Source organism: Nothobranchius furzeri, chromosome 2, assembly GCF_043380555.1.
Source record: "Nothobranchius furzeri strain GRZ-AD chromosome 2, NfurGRZ-RIMD1, whole genome shotgun sequence".
NCBI lineage: Eukaryota > Metazoa > Chordata > Actinopteri > Cyprinodontiformes > Nothobranchiidae > Nothobranchius > Nothobranchius furzeri.
Genome location: NC_091742.1, coordinates 59031053 through 59040537, shown reverse-complemented (window position 1 = coordinate 59040537; position 9485 = coordinate 59031053). Strand labels below are relative to the sequence as shown.

Here is a 9485-nt window from a genome sequence, read left to right as displayed (position 1 = left end):
CACCCCCCACACACACACACAGAAAAAACAACACAATCACTGGCATGTGACATGACTAAATTCAAAACTATTTAACCTTTATTAAGAAATAGAGAGGCACAATGTACACATTTTATACACAACTAAAAAATTCTGAATATGAAGGGAGGAGGTTAGCATAATGGACTAAATTATACCATCAGCAGCTGATGTTCCTCTTGGCCCGTAAATGTTTATGAAATATATATTAATATAGAGCAAATACCTAATTTGAAAATAGGGTTGTCTAATTTTTCATATTAAATCTCAGTTACATAGCCTATAGGCCACATAGGCTATTTAATAATGATATAAGTCATGTCCATAGTTAACTCATGATTAATCACAAACAGCCGCTTATTTAAAAAAAAATCTTACTTGACCTTGACTGTGTTTTTGTCCTTCCTGTTTTTGTGATATTTATCAAGTATTTGGGTGGACAAATATGATTCATTTGTTTATTTCTTTTTCAAAACAGCACAGATGGGCCTATCTGACCTCAGAGGAAACTTTATTTTACTTGAGAAAGATGTTTTAAGATGAAGTTATTAAAACAAAAAAATCTTCAAACTCTTCAAGGTTTATTTTTAGATGAACAACCTTTAACACTGTTCAGACTTGTTTTTTGATACAAGTCACATGAACAGGCTGAGTAAAAGTATTTTCCCTTTGTTGCATTTAACTATTTCTTCTTTATAGAAGTGCTGATTCAGAAGAGAATAACTGCATTTGGGAAGATGATGACTTGCTACATTTTTTCTCCAGCAGTAAAAAAGCTCTAAAGCTTCTCTGAGTTTCTCTCCCTCTCAGCCTCTCTCACTCAGCTACTAATGAACGCCCGGTAGGCAGGGCCAGATTAATACTTTGTTGTACCCTGGGCAACAATATTCAAGGGCCCCATCATCACGACCCAAGGATCACCATAATATGGTCACATACAGAATATATTACTGTAATATGCAGTAAATATACTCAATACTTGAATGCCTGACATCACGTAACCCACTCAGGGTAACCTTTGACCCACCTCGTGTGGACTGACCAATGAGGAGAGGGTCTTAACTTGAGGCCCTCTCTTCATTGGTCAGTCTGCATGAGACTCTCAACTGACATTCAAAGTCGTAGGCAGCGAAGCGTCTCTCTGCAGCGCAAAAGCCCGGGTGGACAGTTTGTTTAATGTAGGGCGATCGGATTTCCATTTCCAAACAAGAGGACAGGGGATCTGTGCCTATGACGTCACACTATGGCAACACCACACAAACCACGTTGGGACCCATTTTTTTGTAAGAACTAAATTAATATCAGATTCTGCCAATGAAGGAGCTCTAAAACAATTCGTATGTAAATATTTAGCATATGTACTGCAAAATCTCATTTTTCTGCTTTAATGCTGCAACAAGGTTTTATTAATAATAAATTATTATACCTTTTGTTTTACTACAGCATCGGTAAGCTTCCTGTGCACAGATTATTAAGGATGCTTGTTTCAGCTGTGAGATTAGACGATAGGATCAATGAAAAAATAAGTTGTCACACACTCCATGAAAACTTTCAGAGAATCCACAAATAGTGGCTTTCAAATGGTTTTGTTACTTTTTGCAAGTTTAGAAAAGCAGCAGATGAGACAGCGTGTCTGATAATTTAGTTTTTCATCTGATAATATTAGAACATGTCAGTAATGTCTGAGGGGCTTTTACAAACACTGTATAACTAACACTCCTGGAGAGAGTATGAAGTACACAGAGGCTTGGGGTGCCCAGTTTTGGGGTGGTGGTGTGTGTGTGTGTGTGTGTGTGTGTGTGTGTGTGTGTGTGGGGGGGGGGGGGGGGGGGGTCATTTTACCTTGGCCCCCAAAATGTCTTGAAACCGCCCTGGGTGTGTGACTGAGTTTTGAAGGTGATCTGAATTGTATCAGATGTATAAATATTACATGTGTATAACTTATTGTTTTTTACTGGTAAAAACTTGTAGTGGAGATAAATCTACCTACATTTTACTTTTCAACACTTTGTTTTGTTTTCTTGTTTTTATTGAACTATTTTCCTGTCCTGTCTGTCTCTCAGCTTCCTGCATCTCCTCTAAACTTTCCAGAAAATCTGCTGCCTGGATTCTTACTTTTTCACCTCATCAGTTACTTTTGAGCAGATCAAAGGATCTCCTGACCGCAAAGTGGAGTGCGTGTTTCGATGCTGTGTCAGTGAGGTGAAATCACCGCAGCACAGGTGATGAGCTCCGCAGTAGCAGACCGCTTCAGGCACAAATAAGACAGAAAGTAGAGAACATGTGTGGACATGAACGATCGTGTGCTAATCATAGTTTTTTGGTTGCGCCACTTTGAGAATGAACCGTGCGCTGGAAGCAGCAGCCTGGAGCGCTGGACGCAGCAGCCTGGAGCACTGGACGCAGCAGCCTGGAGCGCTGCGCAACAACGATCAGCGCTGTGCTGCTGTCGGTGCTCTCTGCTCAAAAGAGTCCATAAATGATGTAATATAGGTAGAAAACTTTTTCCGGCTCAAAGGGATGTGTAGGATATACAGCTCCGCCATAAATCGTTCCCTGCTCCTGGATGAAAAACCGGAAATTTTCACAAGAACCCCCAGTCCGGACGCCCGGACAGAGAGTGAAAAGTGGACACGGTCCATCTCCTTTCCTTTCTGTATTGTTTTCTCTCTGTAAACATGCTGTTAACTTGCTTTGCACATCTTCTAATTTAAATCTGTCTTTATCATATATATATTATTTTTCATAAGCTTGCGTTTGGTGCCCCTCCCCCGGCGTGGTGCCCTACGCGCTATGCGTGGTGTGTGTGTGCGGAGCGCCGGCGCTGCTCGCAGCACAAAAGTTGCAGGTTCGAAAGTTCTAAACTCGGCTGCGGCCTTTCTGCGTGGAGTTGTGTGTTCTCCCCGTGCATGCGTGGGTTTCCTCCGGGTACTCCGGTTTACCCCACAGATCACAACATGCCCTATAGGTTATAAATTGTAAGTCGCTTTGGATAAAAGCACCTACCAAATAAATAAACATAAACATGTCATAATAATAAAGTTTTAAATAGGGCATTTAAAACTAATTTATTTAATGATATAAAAACATTGCAACATATAAACGTTGTATATAAAAACGTTGTAACATTAGGATAACAAGTAAAGTAATGAAGTTTTTGAAATGGCCTGTTCCTCCCAAAATGAAAGAAATGCAGTTTGAAATCATTAATGGTTATTACCCAGCAACAGCAACACTTCAAAAAAAGATTTGGTTTTTAGGTGGATTTTGCTTACAAGACGAGGAGAGTACTGAACATCTATTTTACACGTGACTTGCCCAATAGTGACTAGCTTCTGGAGGGATCTAGTGGATTGGTCGAGTGTCAAGCTGAAAGGAATGACATCAATGACCAAAGAGCAGATTCTGTATGGAAAAGAGGGTGTACAGGGGGAGTTCTCCATGTTGTATAATGTTGTGATCCTTGGGGGTCAATACCACATTCATACGTGTAAATGGAGAAACAAAAAGCCATCCCTTAATCTACTGCAGTGTGAATTGAAATCCCTACTAACATCGCTAAAAGCTTTGGTAAACAAAAACAAGAAAGCGGCCTTATTAAGCAGGGACTTGGACAATTAGTCTTTGTCTTCGTCTTCCTCCGCTTATCCAGGTCCGGGTCGCCGGGGCAGCATCCCAACTAGGAAGCTCCAGACCGTCCTCTCCCCGGCCACCTCCACCAGCTCCTCCGGCAGGACCCCAAGGCGTTCCCGGACCATATTGGAGATGTAACCTCTCAAACGTGTTCTGGGTCGACCCGGGGGCCTCCTGCTGGCAGGACATGCCCGAAACACCTCCCCGGGGAGGCGTCCAGGAGGCATCGTGACCAGATGCCCAAACCACCTCAGCTGACTCCTTTCAATCCGGAGGAGCAGCGGTTCTACTCCGAGTCCCTCCCGAATGTCCGAGCTCCTCACCCTCTCTCTAAGGCTGAGCCCGGCCACCCTAAGGAGGAAACTCATTTCGGCCGCTTGTATCCGTGACCTCGTTCTTTCGGTCATTACCCAAAGCTCATGACCATAGGTGAGGATTGGGACGTAGATCAACCGGTAAATCGAGAGCCTGGCTTTCTGGCTCAGCTCCCTCTTCACCACGACAGATCGGTTCAGCGTCCGCATCACTGCAGACGCGGAACCCATCCGCCTGTCGATCTCCCGATCCCTCCTACCCTCACTTGTTAACAAGACCCCGAGATACTTAGACTCCTCCACTTGAGGTAGGACCATTAGTTGATTTTTTTTAAAGGAATGGATGTTTATTTTGTACATGCCTTATGTTATTTTTGTTTTGTTTTATAGTTGTGGCCTTGAATGTACTGATCTATGGTCCCCTAACAAGAGTCTGTATTTGTTCAATTGTAAATAAAGTTTTAAAAAGTATTCTTGGGATTCGGACAGTACTCGTCGCTGTGCTGTGACGTCATTGACCTCAAAATGCGTCATTACAAGCATCCTGCCCACAAAAAAAGAAGAAAAAAAAAGCTTCATGCCCTCGGAACGCTGCTTTCCTGAACCCTGAAAGATACGGAGGGGCGCAGTTTGGCGTTACCCAGACCCCTGCTTCCGTAGGGCCGGACGCCATTTTAGATGGGTCTCCATTCGCCTACAGTGCATTAATTTATACTGAGGAAGGTGCCTACCCAACTAAAAAACACATTTTATCAAGCTTTTTCACGAAGTCAGACACATGGTACGGCATAATACATAATATATAAATATAATTAAACAAAATAAATAAATATAAAATCCCATCAGGTGGGCTATAGGGAGCTTCCGGCCCACAATGGCCGTTGCTGTCCTTAACTTTTCTGTAGTGGGCTTTTATTTTTTTCAGCTTCGCACGAAAATGTTCGGAGGTGCGCTGGAATCCTTCAGCTGCCATGCGCTGAGAAACTTATTTAAAGACTTTCTCATTTCTTAGCAACATTCAGGCCGAGCTGGATGGGATGATATCTCCGATGATGGTGATGAACATTTGAATCTCCGCATTGGACCAAAAGCTATTACTTGCAGGCATTTTCACGCACAAGGATTACAGCCAAACACAATCACTGGAAATCTGGTAGCTCTTTTCCATCACCTGGGATTGTCGCGGGTAGTTACGTAATTTCTCCCCCAATCAGAGGACTCTAGACCTTTTATGCTGTGGCTCCACCCAGACCAAAAATCTCTGGACCCACAACAGAAGGGGTCCCGCTCTGGCCCGCTACTGGCTTGGTCCGGGTAGGTTTCCTGGACTGGTTCAACAATTGAAACAAAAAATTTTGCGACCCGATCCTTCCCATTCCGTGCCAGTTTGGTCGGTGGAAAAGGCCACTTCCGGACCATGGGGCCCTGCAAGAACGAAAAAATGAATGCAATTCAATGGGGCTAAAAATGCTATTCCACTTGTTTTGTGCCATGGATTTCACATATGATGTCTGTGAATTTTAAGGACGCATTTTGATACCAAGAAAGCGAGGGGAAAACTATTTTATGTTTTGTGTGAAAATAAGTCCAGGAGTGCTTCACAACGTCATGAAACCAGATACGGAGAAAACTGAGGGAAAATTGCTGTAAATTCAGCAAACTTCCCACAGGAGGAAAGAACCACCATAATTCTGGTCATTTGTTAAGTAGCAGCTACTTTGGGCAGAGGAGATTTATGTGGTTACGTTGTCGCGTGCACGTCCCATTTGTCGGTTCCGTTAAAACCCAGTTCCGTTAGAACTTATGAGACTGTGCATCCATCAGGGTTCGGTGGGGGTGTCGGTGAGTATTATCGTATTAGACCCTGGTTTGGGCGTCCTAGGTTAGAATCATATATTTTATTTTAAAGGTGAAATAATATGCAAGACTTTTCCTTCTGTAGTAGCTCACTTCTTTTTAAGCAATCCCATTATTTTTTGGTTAAAATACTAGGGACGAAGCCCGGCGGGAAGCCAACCCTTCCGGCAATTCTTTGGGTTATTTGGATTAATTGCGCCTCTAACAGCTTATGTGGGTGGTTGGTAACTATAAAATGATTTTTGTTAGTTGATCAGGCTAACATAACTTTATCAATTTATTTAATTAATCCAACCCTCCAGCTGATAGAGACTTTTTCAACTTGCGAATCAGAGCCAAAATTAACCACTAATGTTCTGGTTTTATCATCCTTAAGACAACTCGTCACTCGCGGGTGAGGGAGGAGTCACGCTCCCCTTATCTTAAGGTTTCTTTATATTAATCTGTCACAAACCGTAAAGTAAGTCCTGATAATTCAAGAACCCATAATTAATGTGCTTACCTCTGTGCAATGAATGGTCAGGGCTCCCACTCGTGAAGCTTTAGAGAAAACCTGAAATAATCAGGATTACCGGTATGTTTCTTTTTCAAAAAAATTTATTACAAAATAGAAAAATACAAAAATGAGTAAATATAAAACAACCGCTTCCCCCAAGGAGGAATTAGTTCTAAATGATTAAATAAGAGAGTTGATTTACACCAACTCGGTCTTCTGAAAATCGCCCCAAACTCTCCAAAACTCTCCAAACTGCTACCCTTTCGATCTGAGCTGCATCCTTTTTATATCATTCCTGAGACTGCTTTACACAATGTAAGAGTCACATATCATTCTCTCCTGACAGTTTAGGTCAAGGGGTCATTTACCAAATACACTTTTTAGCTCAACATAAAACATCTGGTGTCATTATTACTTCATTCAGCATTCACATGAGGGCACAAAACGTTATATGCAGCACTCCTTCATGAGAACACAGGTCATAAATCTTCATGTTGGTAGCAAATTGTAGGTCTTCCTTCAGCATTCGTGAGAACTTCTGGATCCAAATGGGCTGTCTTCACTCTTCTCCATTTCTTCTTTTCCCGCCAGAGGTGGATCCAGGGGTGGGGCCATGGGTGGAACCAGGGAAGCCAGCCTGTCTCTTGACCTTTTGCCTAGTTCTGTCCCCGACAGCAAGTCCTGAACTCTTGTCCTTCTGACCCTTCTGTGACCCCTGTTTCTGACCACTGTTTCTAAGTCTTGACCGGCTGGGACTTGCAACATACGCGACTTGCTGATTTCTAGTTTGTAGACATACTAAATACGAACTTTTACCAGCAAATAAATTTCAAAGTACGTGACTTGCGTGGTCGAAACATCCATCAATATTTTTCATTTAAATTGCAGTACAACATGTGTGATCCAAGGCGTAAGGCAAAGTAGCGTTTTTAGCCCCGTTGACTTCCATTCATGTTTTCGTTCTTCCGGGAACCCATGGTGCTGAAGTAGATTTAGGCTCCCTATAGTAATCCCATGTGATATGTTTTCAATATTACGCCTGTTGTTGTAACCCTAAAGCCGCATTGACTTCAGGGAATCTGGAGACCCATCCAATAAGGCAGCTACACTGTTATGCTAATGGCGTGTCTACATTTTCATGTCTACGTTTTAGTCAACGGGAGGGGTGAGAGTTCTGGAAGGCGTGCATGTGTACGCTAGCTAGCTGCGACTAGCTTCTTTGTATATTATGACAACAATTTAAACCAAAGGACTTTATATTCTGAATCCCACCGCTCAGTATGTTCCAGCTTATGTGTTGCGTTCCCTTCTAAACGTTAGACAGCGTTAGCGGGCTCGGACCATCACCAGAGACAGGAACAACACTGGGATGATGGTCAGAGTAACAGTGATTGACTTCTATCTAAATCACAAGATAATAGACTTGTGCGACCACGATGAGCTTCAGACCATGACTGTGCTGCAGTTGAGGAAGAAGATAGAGGAAACGTCTGAGTGGCCTTCAGGTATGACCATGGACGTAATTTTGTGTGTGTGTGTGTGGGGGGGGGGGGGGGGGGGGGCATGTCCCCCCCACTTTTTCCAAAGTCAAGTTTTGACCCCTGCACTCTTTACCATCCAAAAACAATATTACGCTATGTTAAATTGACACTGGTTGAGCTCTAGGACCAAGCAGAAAACAACCTTTTATGTTGAAGCCTGTTTCCCATTAGAGCATACTGTAAAGATACCCCCCCCCCCCACACACACACACACACACACACACACACACACACACTTCTAAAGTGAAAATTACGTCCATGGGTATGACTATGATAAATGTGTGTGTGCTCGCGCGAGCATGTGCAGAATCAGTCAGCATGATGACTCACCTGTGTTTAGTTGTCAGATATGTGTGCAAAGGTCCTGTTGGTTTGTAAGGGCATACGCATGGAAGAAGACTCCAAACGGCTGTGTGAATATGGAGTTGGACACATGTCTGTCATAGAAATATTCTATAAGCTGCCTAGTCTAAGAAGAGCGCGTGAGATGGAGGCTGAAACTCCAAATTGTATGTGTAACTTTTAAAACAGTGATAGTTTATGATCGACTACATGATGTCATTCTGTTAAACGTCGCTCAGCATGAAAAAGCAACCACGTCCATTAAACTCTATGATTTTATATCCAGAATGATTATATTATATTGCTCTTCTCAGTCCCTACACCCCCAGCAGGTCCATGAGGTCCAGTGACCAAAGGCTACTGGTTGTGCAGCGTACCAGGCTGAAGACCAGAGGTGATAATTTGCCACTGTGGCCCCCAGATTCTGGACCGCTCTCCTCCTGAGCCTGAGATCAGTGGACTCACAGCTGAAAACTCACCTGTTCAGGCTGGCTTTGGTGTGACCAAGCCCCCACAATGCGGGTGAAAAATTGAGGCAAACCCGGAAGTGAAATAAATTGCAGTTCCACCCTCATCCGCTGGGGGCTGGTGTCAGAAGCGAGCAAATCCTCATTGACGCCCATGTTAAAAATACCAATTTCACAGCAGAAATAAACATGTTTACAGCCTGGTACCAAAACATGTTTTTTGTTTAAATGATCTAGTTTACACTCATGACAACTCTGAGGGGGGTGCATTTTTTTCTCACTCTTCTGTTTAAGTGTATTAAAAGCCTAAAATTCTGTATAATTAATGAGCATCTGACCCACGTGACCACAGAGCTAGCTCCGTGGAAAGACCTCAGTAGAGCCTCGGTCTGGCTTGGAAACTGCTCTGGGATTTTGAGTCTCTGTGTTTGTGTGTGTAATCTTTTTTGGATATTATTTGTGCAATTGTTGGACAAAATGACTTGCTGTGGCACTAATAGAGCATCCAAGGAGTCTCCACTTCATTTTTTTCGGTAAGTAAAATTATGTATTTTAGGTCACTGCCGAGCTGAGCTTAGATTTTAACATGTACTGTTTAACCATGAAATTTAAATGTAATAGGGTAAAACCCAGTGCATTTAACATAACGCTGCACTTTAGGAAATGGGTTGAAATGTAACATGTTGGTGGAGCTGGGTTCCGACTATTGGCTTGTGGAGCTCTCCGGAGACCTCTGTGTTCTACCCGGTTTTACCCAGCGGTCAGCCCGGCGTATCTCTGACTCAGAAGCTCTGGTGTTGTGCACAGTTAACTCCGG

At 43.0% G+C, this 9485-nt stretch overlaps 1 protein-coding gene across 1 annotated transcript in view; it reads right to left on the bottom strand.

Annotated features, from left to right (window-relative positions):
• Positions 1–6399: 6399 nt before the first annotated feature.
• Positions 6400–9485, bottom strand: part of LOC107372386 (E3 ubiquitin-protein ligase RNF19B) — a 5522-nt gene continuing 2436 nt past the window's right edge. Inside the window, exon 4 of the mRNA XM_015940614.3 lies at positions 6400–9485. This exon is cut by the window's right edge and continues 805 nt beyond it. The gene's annotated coding sequence lies outside the window, so the exon portion shown is untranslated.